This window comes from Heliangelus exortis, chromosome 5, assembly GCF_036169615.1.
Source record: "Heliangelus exortis chromosome 5, bHelExo1.hap1, whole genome shotgun sequence".
In the NCBI taxonomy this organism is placed as follows: domain Eukaryota; kingdom Metazoa; phylum Chordata; class Aves; order Apodiformes; family Trochilidae; genus Heliangelus; species Heliangelus exortis.
In genome coordinates, this window is record NC_092426.1 from 6,210,770 (window position 1) to 6,223,718 (window position 12,949).

Below are 12,949 nucleotides of genomic sequence, written 5' to 3' on the forward strand. Positions count from 1 at the left end.
TGTCAGTTCAAGGTTGTTTTTTTGTTATTTTTATTTTATATTCTTACTCTCTCTGTGCCTCTTTTGACTACCTTTCCAATCTCAGCCTGTAGAAAAAAAGACTTTGTCAGAAAGTTGGGCTGTGAAATCTTCCTGCAACAGTGAAAGGATAACTGGATGCCCTGGTTGCTCATATCCCAGCTGACGCTGTCACTGGAGGTAAATTTTGTGGTGTGAAAACTTGTTTTATCCTGACAATGCTGAATGTTCCTGGTACTTTCTGCTCTGACCTTGCACAGACACAACTGTGGCAGTGCCTGTGCTGTGGAGTGGGAGTGTCTGGGAGCAATAATCAGGACACAAAGTAAAAACTATTTGTCAGAAAAGTGAAACCTTCATCCTCTTTGGAGAAGGCATAAAAAACCCATAAATGGACTACAGCTGGGGAAGGGTGGCCCCTGTCATTCGTGGGAGTAAACTCTTCGCCAAGGAAAAGAACATGGTGAGCCTCATCTTCATACGCAATATTACAAGTTTGATTTTTTATTTTTTTTTAATTCTTTAATATTTGCCCATTTTTGAAAGGCTTTATAGCTGCACCTTTCTGTTTCTCAGTGTTGCTGCGGAACCACTGTCATAATAAGTTCCAGAGATAACTTTGTCTTGAGGCCAAGTAAACTTTTTTGAGGAAAAAAGAGCCTGAAACAAACCAGGGAATTAGAAACCCACAGGGTCTGTTTGTTATATTTTTGATGAAGGAATTTAGTGCATAAAAGTGGTCCTTCCTTTGAGATGTATGTCTAGTGTTGTGCTACACACAGGAGCCCTGGAACTGCAACATCTCATTTGCTCATAGCTTGTGCATGGTCCAGTTTTAATCCTGCAGCCTGTAAGTAATTCCAGTTGGGTCCAGTTCCAACAGATATGGACAGATATGAACACCAGAATGTGTCCAGAGCCCACAGTCTCCCAGTCAGCTGGCTGTGCAAATGATGCAGGTAGAAGAAATCATTCCTGTCAGCTAAATGGAGGGTTACTGATGAGGGTTTGATTGTGGAAGAAAGAGATTAGATACAGCCCTGAGGAAAAGGTCTTGGGGATGCTGATTGATGAGAAGCTCAACAGGAGCCGGGGATGTGCAGCCCAGAAAGCCAACTGTGCCCTGGGCTCCATCACAAGCAGCGCGGCCAGAGGGTCAAGAGAGGTGATTTTCCTCCTCTGCTCCCTCTTGTGAGACCCCACCTGGAGCACAGAATCCAGTTCAGGAACCCTCAAGACAGAAAGGATGTGGAATTCTTGGAATGAGTCTAGAGGAGGGCCAGTAAATGATCAGGGAGCTGGAGCACCTATGAAGGCAGGCTGAGAGAGTTGGGGCTGTTCAGCCTGGAGAAGAAAAGGATCTGGGGAGATGTTAGAGTGGCTTCCTAGTACCTGAAGGGAGCCTACAAGAAAGCTGGGAAGGGAGTTTTCATAAAGGCATGGAGTGATAGGAGAAGGCATAATGGCTTTAAACAGAGAGATTTAGGTTAGACACTGTCAAGAAATTCTTCACTATGAGGGTGGTGGGATACTGGAAGAGGTTGCCCAAAGAAACTGTGGATGCCCCATCCCTGAAAATGTTCAAGAGCAGATTGGATGGGACTTTGAGCAACCTGGTCAAGTGGAAAGTGTCCCAGCCCATGGCAGGGGGTGGTTTGGAACTAGATGACCCTTAAAGTCCCAAACCACAGCTGAGAGCTGAGCCAGCACCTGACTGATGAGTTGCTCTCCTCTATTCCATGAGACTTGCAAAAGGATTTTTCTCCCCCCCCTGGAAACACGGTGGCTTTTCAAATGTGGGGAAGAAGATGTCAGTAAACATATGTTCTGCTTCACTCTAGCTGCTGTCTGAGATTTAGCTCCTCCTGTGTGACTGATTCTTGATTTGTTTCCACACTTTTTGGGCACAGCAAGAAAGGGCAGAGAACAGCAGAAATGTGAAGACCAAGAACAGTGTTCATCACCCAGAGGGCTTACTTTTTTTTTTCTATTTTTTTCTTTTCTCTATTTTTTTTCTTTTTTCTATTTTTTTCTTTTCTCTATTTTTTTTCTTTTTTCTATTTTTTTCTTTTTTCTATTTTTTTCTTTTTTCTATTTTTTTCTTTTTTCTATTTTTTTCTTTTTTCTATTTTTTTCTTTTTTCTATTTTTTTCTTTTTTCTATTTTTTTCTTTTTTCTATTTTTTTCTTTTTTCTATTTTTTTCTTTTTTCTATTTTTTTCTTTTTTCTTTTTTTTTCTTTTTTCTTTTTTTTTTCTTTTTTCTTTTTTTTTCTTTTTTCTTTTTTTCTTTTCTCTTTTTATTTTCTTTTTTTTTGTCTGTAATATTGTTGTACTGAGCAGGGCTACATGTGATGAGAGGATTTATTGATCTAATTCCATCTAATTCATTGTTCCCACTTGGACACCATAGTCTTTAGTCTCCTTTAGCTTCTCAAAAGTGTCTCACAAGCTCATTTCAACCATCAGCTGGAAATTTTTCAGTTTCTGTGTCTGAAGTATTGTTGCTCCCTCAGAACTTCCACATTTCTGGCAACACTTATCCATAAATAGATATTTCTGGACCAGACGTGGGTGCTTTCAGAGCCTTGGTACAATGCAACTTAATGGACTCCTTCCTTCCCCTAGGAGAAAATGGTCCATAAAGGCAATAGGTAGACATTTAGCTGATTCCTGTGTAATCAGAGAGATGTTTAAACCCCTCCTGTAATACACCCTAGTGAAGAATTACCTCTTGAATGGCCAATAAAGTGCAGTGTAGTCCACAGATGGTTGATGCCCTACTGGTTTATTATAAAATGGTACCAACTCCCAAAAAAACTTTCAAAGCTTTCAGAATCATGGATTCTTCATGGCTGGGCATGGACTTAGGGTTCTGTTTTTAAAGAGTGCCTCTGGGAGGCACGAGGAAGGAGAAAGCAGAGACCTTGATTTATAATCTCTTTACAGGTCTTGGTCACAGTCTTCATGAGGCTTTAGTGCTCAAAGATAGAACAGTCCCAATGGGATGTAAAAGTACTTATGCAGGGTTGTAGACGTTGCTGAACTGTGGCTCTTGAAAAGGCTGTATAGGACTCTATATATCTAATTTAATCCCTTACCTGGGGTTTGACACTATTTGACTCCTTGCTTAAGGTGTTCTGCAGAAGGCAGAGGCCCCACTGCCTTCTCCAGGTGGTGTATTCCTGTGTTTCATTCTACACAGCATCTGAAACCTGTCCCTAAGGGAGATCTGGAATAGCCCTCACTGTATTGTAAACCTATTGGTCCATCCCCAAGAGACAGAAGAGTTTTACAGCCTCTGTTTATATATTTTCTTTTACATGTTGGCAACCTCTTCCCTCCCAATCTTTTCTTCTCTTCTTTAGAATGCAGAAACATCAGCAGTAAAAATCTTGTTTCTCAACAGATTGGCCACAGCTCTTGGAAAGGCATCCTCTGCTCCCTGGCTCATATTGAGCCCTGGCTCTGGGGAAAATGCAGTCTAGCTGGCATTTACCTCCTTTTAATTGGATTGAATTGCCACTTACACTGGAGAAGCTCCAGCCTACATTTTGGCACCCAGACAGGGTACTAAAGCTCTATCCATCTCTGATGGCATCATCTGCCACTTGCAGGGACACTGGCAGGTGCCTGAACAGATCAGAGTGGGCACGTTGCCCACTTGTCTATGGGCCAGTGTTCTACCTCCTGACTCTCTGACACCTGGGGAAGCTGATCCTGCCCAGAGCAGTCCCTTGTCACCTACAGGTACAGAACCAATTCCTTAATCTTTCTCCCTGCAGCTCCTGTCAGGAGCTTCCATGGTGACCCAAGAAGTCATGGTGCAGTTGTCCTAAAAAAAACAAAGGGTCAGACCACATTCTGATCTGTCTTTCCCACTTTAATATTAACAGACCATAAAGAAAAATCCTGGAACCCTGGGGTACCTGAAGCCTTCACCATACTACAACCCAGGCTGTGATACAATCTGTTAAGGTTCTTCTCCACAAGGAAAAGAGGAGGATTCAGGTGGTGTTTGCTCAAGCTCTGCCAGCTCCTCCATCATGTGCATAGGCCAGGATATTTTTTGTGGATACCAAGGCTGTCTCTACCCAGTACTGTCCTGCATTGTGTTCTGCAAACAGCTGCAGGACCCAAGTCCTCTTTGGCAGAAACATCACCTACCTTCTCTCAGCTTAATCTTGTAAAACCACCCAGTTTGTGTCCCGGTTTTCTTTTTGTTTTTTTTTGTTTTTTTTTTTTGGACTGCTTCTCCAACTCATCTGTGTACCAGAGCTCTAGGGCTGCCATATATAGAAGTATTGATGCTCTGGAGCAAGGCTAAACATGAGAGCAGTCAAATCTATTTATTTTCTCTGACTGTAACATTTGCCTCCTGGGCAAGCACTGGGGACCTGCCATCTAAGCAGTTACCAGTTGAGCTCAGGAGCCAAAGTTCTGCAGTTGGAGTTAAAAACAGCCTCCAATCTCTGTGCTGGACACAGAGAGTGACCTATTTAACACATTTACCACCCTGTTTTAAAATAGTTTTAAAAATTGCAAGCACATGATGAAAAGATGTGTAGAAACAGTTCAAAGAAATTTTGCTTCCACAGCTTCTGCTAAATTAAGTCTTGGTTTTTTTGTTTTTTTTATTTCCCAAAAAGGTTGTCTTGGCTTGTTACTTGCCTGAAGAGCTAGTGCCAGATGGAGTTTAATAGCAGGTACATAATATCCTGCTGTTTAAAGATTTTCAAATTTTTTATAAAACAAAACTCCACCTCATCTCACTTTCCTCACTTTTTAGAAAGGTCATATCTGTGAGTAGGAAAAAACATAAGTTTTGCTATATTCTGCTGATTTGTGATATTTAAATATGGCCTTGCCCTTTTCTGGGATGCTGATTTTTTTTTTTCTTCTTCTTTTTTTTTTTTTTTTTTCCTGAGTTTCACTTTTCTTTGAAGTAACAGAAGTGGGAGCAATAAAATCTCCCCGAGAATTTAATGATTATTTTCCTACCAGCACAGCTAAATCAGGAGAATTGGGACTACTGTAAATGATGACCAAAAATCACCCCAATACTGAAGCACAAGAACTACAGTAACCTTGCCCAGAAGGAATGGAACTGCAGCACCCTCTAGAAATTAATTTGTGAGAAGAATACAAGCCTGTAAAATCCTGACATAAATTCTCTAATTCTTAAGCATCTTTTTCACATGTAACTTCATGTTAATTCAGCATTTACAAAGTGTGTATTTTATTCAGGGGATAAGAGACAGGGAGGGAAGGGAAAGATTTTAGGATCCAAAGGCAGAATGGCCTGATGAAACTAAAGGTTAGGCCGGGGCTGAGACAGATTTTTTGCATTTTTTTTTTTCTTTTTCATCTAAACTAGGACTTCAGGAAAGCTTGTTTCTTCAATGTACAGGACCACCTTGTGGAAAATCAGAGCATGACTCTTCCTCTTTGGTGAGGAACTGCTCCCAGATGGGATAGGAGTGTGCAAAAATTCAGCAGCTTGCAGCTAAAGCCTGTTTTGAGCTCAGGTCCCCCCTGCTGCCACTGGAAATCAGAGGAAAAATCACCTTAAGGACAGCTGGATCACCAATGGGCTTAACCTGAATGCCTGTGTCTGCAAGGTGTTGGTACAGACACCCAGGCTGGGTTGTTTCAGAGATGTGATGATCAAAGGCACCAAAGATTCAGTGCTACTGTGAGCTGCAGAGGAAGGCTGGGAGTAATTTGGGTCAGCTAAAGTTAGAAAGCATCCCCAGCTCATGAGACAGATGTGGGCTTTGAAGTCAGAGAGATGATCAGCAAGACAATCCAGTAGAGCCAGTTTCCCCCCAGTCCAGTTTCTCATATGCTGATTCAGTGCCTGTCCAGGATCCTTTGGCTGGATGAGGAGGACAGTGCCCACCCCTGTGACCTGCCAAAGGCCAAAAAATTGACAGAGCCCAAAAATTAATGTCAGAAAATGTAAAAACCTTGCATGAAGGATGCTGCAGCTCGTTCCTGGAAAGCAGTCCTGCCCAACCAAAGGTGTTCGTGATCAACTTGGGCTGAAGATCAAAGGAATTTAGGGTTCTTCTATTTCCTTGCTCTCTCATCTGGTGTGGACTGCAGGCACAACCAGAGCTCTCTACAGAGCTGACATATTCTATTTATTAATTTCAGTACTTTGGGTTGTGCCTGCAGGGGCTGGTGGCAAGATGCTGGCTCAGTATGGGTGCCTGGTCCAGCTAAAGGAATCTGATGAATCCTGTTCACAGAATAAATGATAAAGCAAGACCTTTATCTCAGCCTTACACCACAGGGGAATGATCACTTGTTTGGGAATAAAACACTGGTCTGTTTCCTGGATTTCCACCTCCCTTAGCTCTTCAGAGGTGGAAGCTGCTGTTAAAGGGTGCAGGAAGAGGCCTGATAAAATCGGATCTCTCAGAAACTGGAAAGAGCAGCATTGGTGATCCCACTGTTTTGCACCTATGCATGCTCATTTTGTAACTTTTTTTTTTTTCCTGCCCAGGAGAAGAATCTCAACTCAGTTCCTTTGTGCTTGTTTGGTGTCTAACTCTGCTATTGGGGAGATCCCTGACGTATATGTCTGGCTTTTCAGACTGCTCCCTGCTGCACACTTGTAACTTCTCAGTGACAGATGACTGCAACAGAGTCTGGCATCCAGGTTATCAGTGAAACAGACTCTGTTCTAGAGATGCTATCTTACCTTTCCAAGTAGTCTCATGGCAGCACTTGCTTCCAAGTTTCAGCCCAATGGATTGCTGTAACAGCTTGGACTGTTCTTCCCATGCAAATAGTTTATGCATCAACTTGTGGACCTAAGACAAACACAACACTTGAAACCACCAGGCCATGGATCTGTTCCTCCATACCCAAACATCTGTTGCAAACCAGCAAATGCTTTGATACTGCTCCTGGTGCATTGATCCAATTAAGACCAGTAAGGAAGTTAAACTCCCTCAAAAATCTCCAGTGGAGGCTCTGACAGTGGTTTATGCACCCAGAAGCTAATTCCCATGAAACGTTCACTCACTACTCCAGATCATCTCCCTACTTTCATTCCTCCCATATCAGTGTGACACCAGGTGGTACTGAATTGGTGGGATTCTTTTGTAGGTGGAAGAGGATGGCAGCTGACAAAGTAAGAGTCTTTCTGAATAGAAAAATTTTAAGAAGGGGCAAATATTGAAGCTAACTCTTTCGCACATTCATATATGGTACCAAACAACAAAATGGTGGGAGATACATGGGTTTCTGGGTTCTTGCTTTAAAGATGACAAGCAGAAATTCCCTCACATCCCCAACTGATCTCCCACCTCTCTCTCAAGCTTATTCCTCATCTTCTTTGGCTGCTGGTTTCAGTCTTCCTGTTTCCTGACCAGTTTAAATCCCTGTCTGTAACTTAGCACTTTGCATGTCAATCCCTCACTGTTTCCCCCTCACCACTTGCCACTTCTTCATTGGAAAGGGGATGAGATGTTACCAATGACAGATCTGATGCTCCCATTAGTGCTATTCAGAGTGTTCAGTTGAAACAACAGGTAAAGTCTCATCTGGGAGCTGAGAACAGGGTCCTCGGGTGTTGTAGAAACTGAAATACAAAAAAAAACCAATCACAAAATGTGGACCTCCATGTGGTGAAGTTAAGAACAGGCTGTTGATGAATTCTAGTCCCTTTCTACTTGATGACATCCCAAAGCACAAGTGTGCTAAAAGTTTTCAAATAAAAGCTTAAAAATCCTCTTCTTCTCTCCCACATTTGGCACCAAGTACCAGGATTTTTCTGGGTTTTTTGGTGGGGTTTTTTTTGTCCTTTCTTTTATTTTTCTTCTTCCTTAGAAGCCACTGACCTGCTTGGCTTCTTTAAATGCTCTCCAAAAACACTCCCTGAAGCAACTTTATGAACACTTCAGCACAAACACTTGATGTTGAACTGAATGATAGAAAGAGTTGGGCAAGCTTAATACCAAACAGTGTTGTAAATCAGGCCTATAATCTGAGCAGGTCTGGCACATAATTAATCTTTGGGGAGTCTCTGGGTAGCAACTTGCAAGTTGTTAATCAGTACACTCCCACAGGTCTCCGTGGGTTTGAGACTAAGTTCTGTGTGTGAATAATCATCTAATGAATCACCTCAGGCAGGGGTTTTAGAAACCTTCAGTCCCTACTCTTGGAAAAGGTGTAAGGTTTAAACAAGCTATGCCAAAATTTCATTATATAGTTCACTGCCAGCTCTGTGTGTCTGCTCGGGCCACATCTCAGGGGCACTGGGAAATGCAAACCTGATCACTACAAGCCAGGAACAAAACATTTTCCCCATGCTTTGTGTTGCTGCCCTGTGCAGAGAGGGCATCAGTGCCTGGAGGGATAAATCCTGGTTTTCCATCATCTGTGTGCAGTGCTGCCACAGCAAGCTAACAGGAGTCAAGAGAAGTTCAGAGAAGAGGTGTTTTTAATCTCAGGTGGTGCAGGTGGGTCTGAGGTTCTCATTTACTGCAGAGGCAAACTCAGTCACGAAATGAACCCAGACATGTTTCCCTTAAGAGGGTTTCCAAAAAGGATATAATATTAGAGCCTTTTCAAGGTCAACTTACTAAAACTTTATGACAAAAGCTACGGCAGGCCACCTGTGGTCTTGTAACTCTTCTGATTCAAGTCATCTGTATTTGAGAAGTCTTTTGCCAGAAATCCTGTTGTCTTTTCAGGACCACGGAGAGCTGTGACCTGTACATGTGCTTCAGCCCCGTTGTTGAGCACTTTCATCTTGCTAAGGAGAAGCAGCCTGGGGGTTAAGGGTGGCAAAGCAAGGACTGATTTCTCCTCGGGTTGTCTGCTGCATGTGGGCTGTTAAGCATCACCCAGAGCTGTGGCTTTTTGACTCGAGTGCCAGCTGAGCATCTCAGTGGGTGCTCCTCCCTCCCCCACGAGAGCAGAATCCACTCCTGCTCATCCCACCCTGATGAGGACAATGCTAAGAGATCCCTGAGCTCTGCAACTGCTGGCCATGTGCCATTTGAGGTCAGTTTTTCCTCCTTCTTTATAGAAAACTCTCCAATAGCACCTGGAATACAATTCAGCCTCTAGGTGTGGCTGCATGCTGCAGCATTCTCAGGGAAACTCCTGTTGGTAAAAACCAGAGGAAGTTGGAGTTAAAGCTGTAGAGACTTGTTCTGTTTTTTTTTTTTTTGTTTGTTTGTTTGTTTGTTTGTTTTTGGTTGGTTGGTTTTGGTTTGGTTTGTTTGTTTTTTAAATTATTTTTAATATTGTTGTAAGAAGTTGGAAACATTTTCTAATGCAATTCCTTAAATACAAGTTTTCAAGGCAAAGTGTCCAAAATAAGTTTTTGAAACTCTTAGTAAATAAAGCTTTGAAAATTGTCTGCTAAAATTTTTCTCTGGAAGCAAACCCTTTCCCAGTTTCTGCTCTTCCAGTCTGTTACAGCTTGCTAAATATTTTTAATGCCCCTAAAAAGATTTAACTCAGAAGAAAGCCAGCATTAATATTCACAATAGAAACAAATATATGTTTTTAAAGTACTGTTCTCCACAAGGCTGTGGATTTAATAGGCTTTTACTGTATTATCAATAGCAAAATGCTGTGGCATTGATCCACAGCTATAGGGAGCAATCCTATTAGTATTCAATTGAGTCGAAACAATTAGTCAGCTTATGCCAGGGGATAATGCAATCAGCTGAAAATATTCAACAATCAGATTTGCAGAGAGCTGAAACCCCCATTTTCTTTCTTTCCTTCTTAGCTGACTCAGGGATCTCATCATTACTAATGAACATGGGCAAAGGAACAATTCAAAACGTGGTCAAGATCCCAAAAGTCCATATGAAATCTGGGGCTGAGGTAATGATGGCTTGTAAGAGGGTAGCTTATTTTTGAGGTGCATGGGTCTCTCTGTGCTTGGTTCTCTTTTAGTGTGTATTTAAGTACTAAAATATATTCAGAAATATATTGAGACTTTAATGCTTTTTCTTCCCTACTCAAGTTTTTAAAATAGGAAAACCAATTCTGAAAATTTACTGTTAGATCTAAGGACCTATATTCTTAGAGTTAATGGATGTAAACTTGGAGTCTTTTGAGACTGGTTGAGCAAAAAACTATTTAATCAAAGTTTTTTCTATGAATTGTATATGCTTGGGCTGAGGTCACAATTTCTGGAAAGGGTTTTCTCTAAATAATATTTGGTTGTTGTGGTTCTGTATTTTGGTGATCTTGTTGCCTGTGCTGAGGAAGTGATGGAAAAATTCCAGCTACAACAGTATGCCTGAGAATAACACATGGTCTTTCTTGCAGCTTAATGATCTTTTGAAGGCAGAATTAACAGAGCTGAAGCATTAAAGGCCTAAATACTTTAATCTCATGCTGAATGAGGAGTTGATACATTATGGGTCTAACTTCTGTTTCACAAATGTTATTCTTCCTTTGACATTATTTGGGATTGTTGCTCCTCAGACTAATGGCATGCAGCATCCAAATTGTCTTTTTTCTAGTTGAAAAAAATGGGAGTGCTTCCTAACTCTACAGAGTGTTGCTTGTGCCAACGACAACTGAATACAGTGTAACTGTCCCTATCTGAGGATGATCTGCTTCCAGATACATTCTGTTAGCCTGCTTTAGTATCCTGAAATAATTGGCTGAATGGTGCTCTTGGGTTTCATGATGGAGAAGAGCTGACATATTGCTGCTGCTATGAGAAATGACAAAACACAGCTTGAGTAGTTGAACTCTGGAAATCCTAATCTGACACAGGTGTTCTTCAGGCATGGTCTGCTGAAAATCTCTGGGGTTTGATTCCATTATGTTGAGAAAATAAAAAGATAATTTGACTTTTTTTCCAAAGGCTGGATTCAGTCGAAGTTTTAGCAGAACAGGCCCAGGAGAGCTTGTGCTATTACAAATGTGGTGCTTTTCACACCCAGACAAAGGAAAAACTGCTCTTCAACCAATGTCCTTTGAACTCAGCTCATCACTTGCTAGAGAGATTATATTGTAGTACCCTTGAGGGTCAGGCTGTAACCCAAAACTACCCTGGCCAAAAAAGCCTGGGTTGGAAAGGAAGTGTTGGATTTTTCCAAATTAAGTGAAAAAGTAGAAATAATGCACACTCTGGAATTCCTACAAGGTTGAAGTAAAACTGGGTCATGGCAGCTCTTCTGGAATTCAGCCTTTTGCCCACATCTATGTCCGAGATATTGTCTGGAGCTCTTAGTAGGACCTGCTCTGGGGACAGATTTCTGAGCTAACATGAAAGTTGCACAAAAGTCCTTTCCAAGAGAGGCTTCCTATCTATCAAAGTGAGAGTGTGCATGGGTAAAGGAGAGTGCTTAAGATTTTTCCTTTTTTTTTTTTTTTTTTTTATCAGGTTGCAGGCACTGATGTAAAAATACTTCTGCGTTAATAATAAAATTATGGGATTTAGAGACTCTCTCATGTTGGTAAAAAAGCTTAATAAGGCCTTATCTTGTGTCTTCACACCATAAGGGATTTACAGCATGGGGAGGGAGAGGAGAAGACACTTTGGGGGTCTCCCCCAGAAAACCCCATGGTAACATCCGCTGTTTCTGTTTATACTGTCTCTGCAGCTGGATCTGACCATTGTGTTCTACTGAAGGGGAAAAAACATCATTATCCTTGGATATTCTGAGTGAATACAAAGACTTCTAGTGTGAAAAAGGCTTTTTCTTGCTTTTTAGGCTATCTAGAAGCTCTTTCTCAGTTCTGCCCATTTTCATTCAGGCTTTCCTAAGAATTTGGCTTTGGAGTTGTAAGCAACTGTTATAATGCTAAGTAAAAAATATTTAGGGAAGACATTAAAATAGTATTCCAGAGGGTTTATGACATGCTGTGCCATTATGTGCTGCTGTATAAAAGTTGAATAAGAAATCAACAGAATGAGCAGCAGTATTCATGTAGGGCTTGCTAACCTGTGAATAATGTGATCACCCCAGACACTGCATTGTAAAGGTTTTATAAGCATCATTAGAGTATTTTTATCTGTATTTGCATGTCTTAAAAGGAGGGAAAAAATGCTTCTAAGGCTGTAGAGTCAATTTTTCAGTGCTAAAGAAGTTGGCTCTGGGTTCTGCATTTCTTTTATATTTTCTAATTTTTATTTTTTTGGGGGGGGGGATGCTGCTTGCTTGTGGTATGAAATGCTGAGTGTTCCTTTCAGAAGAAAGCAAAGAGATGGGATAATGTTACACTGGCTCCAAGTACCTTGTGTGGATGAGTCTTCCTTTGTTGCATGGACCTGTTAAACACTTGCAGTACGTGAGCACCATGAAAGGACCATGGAGGTGCTCAAGGCAGTGTCCAGCTACCCAGACACCTCTCTCTTTTCCCATATGCTGCATTCATTAGAGTCTTTCTGCTCCTCACAAAGAGAGAGGGATTTCATGGCTGAACTTTCCTTCTGCCTGCTGAATTACAATCTGATGCTGAGCAAGCCCAGCTCTTCACAAGTATCCCCCACCTCTCCTCAGTGTTCAGAACCACGGAGAAAACTGTGGTGTGGGAGGGTGTGACAGCTTTTGCTTTTTAAATGAGAAATCTCTACTACCTTCACTGCTCACCCTGATTATGCTGCTCTGAAGTTTGTGTTGCTGCTCAGCTCTTGAGCTTCAGTAAGTGGTACCAGGGCCAGGTTGTGGGCAAAGCCTGGAGGAAGATGAGCCATAACTTCACAGCTGCCCTCTCCTAATTCTGATGCCTGTGGATGGAACAGACTGAGTGACTTGGGACAGTGCTCCAGGGGAAGGAAGAAGCCCCAGGTCCTTGTGTGGGATCCATATGGGCTTGTCTCCTTTTGATATCCTCCCTGTAATGTGCAGCAACTATTTCACCCACGCTTGCCCTCTCTGTAGATTTCCTGGCCCATGCTGTCCCAATATTTGTTCCAAGCAACCCATTTGCTTTGCC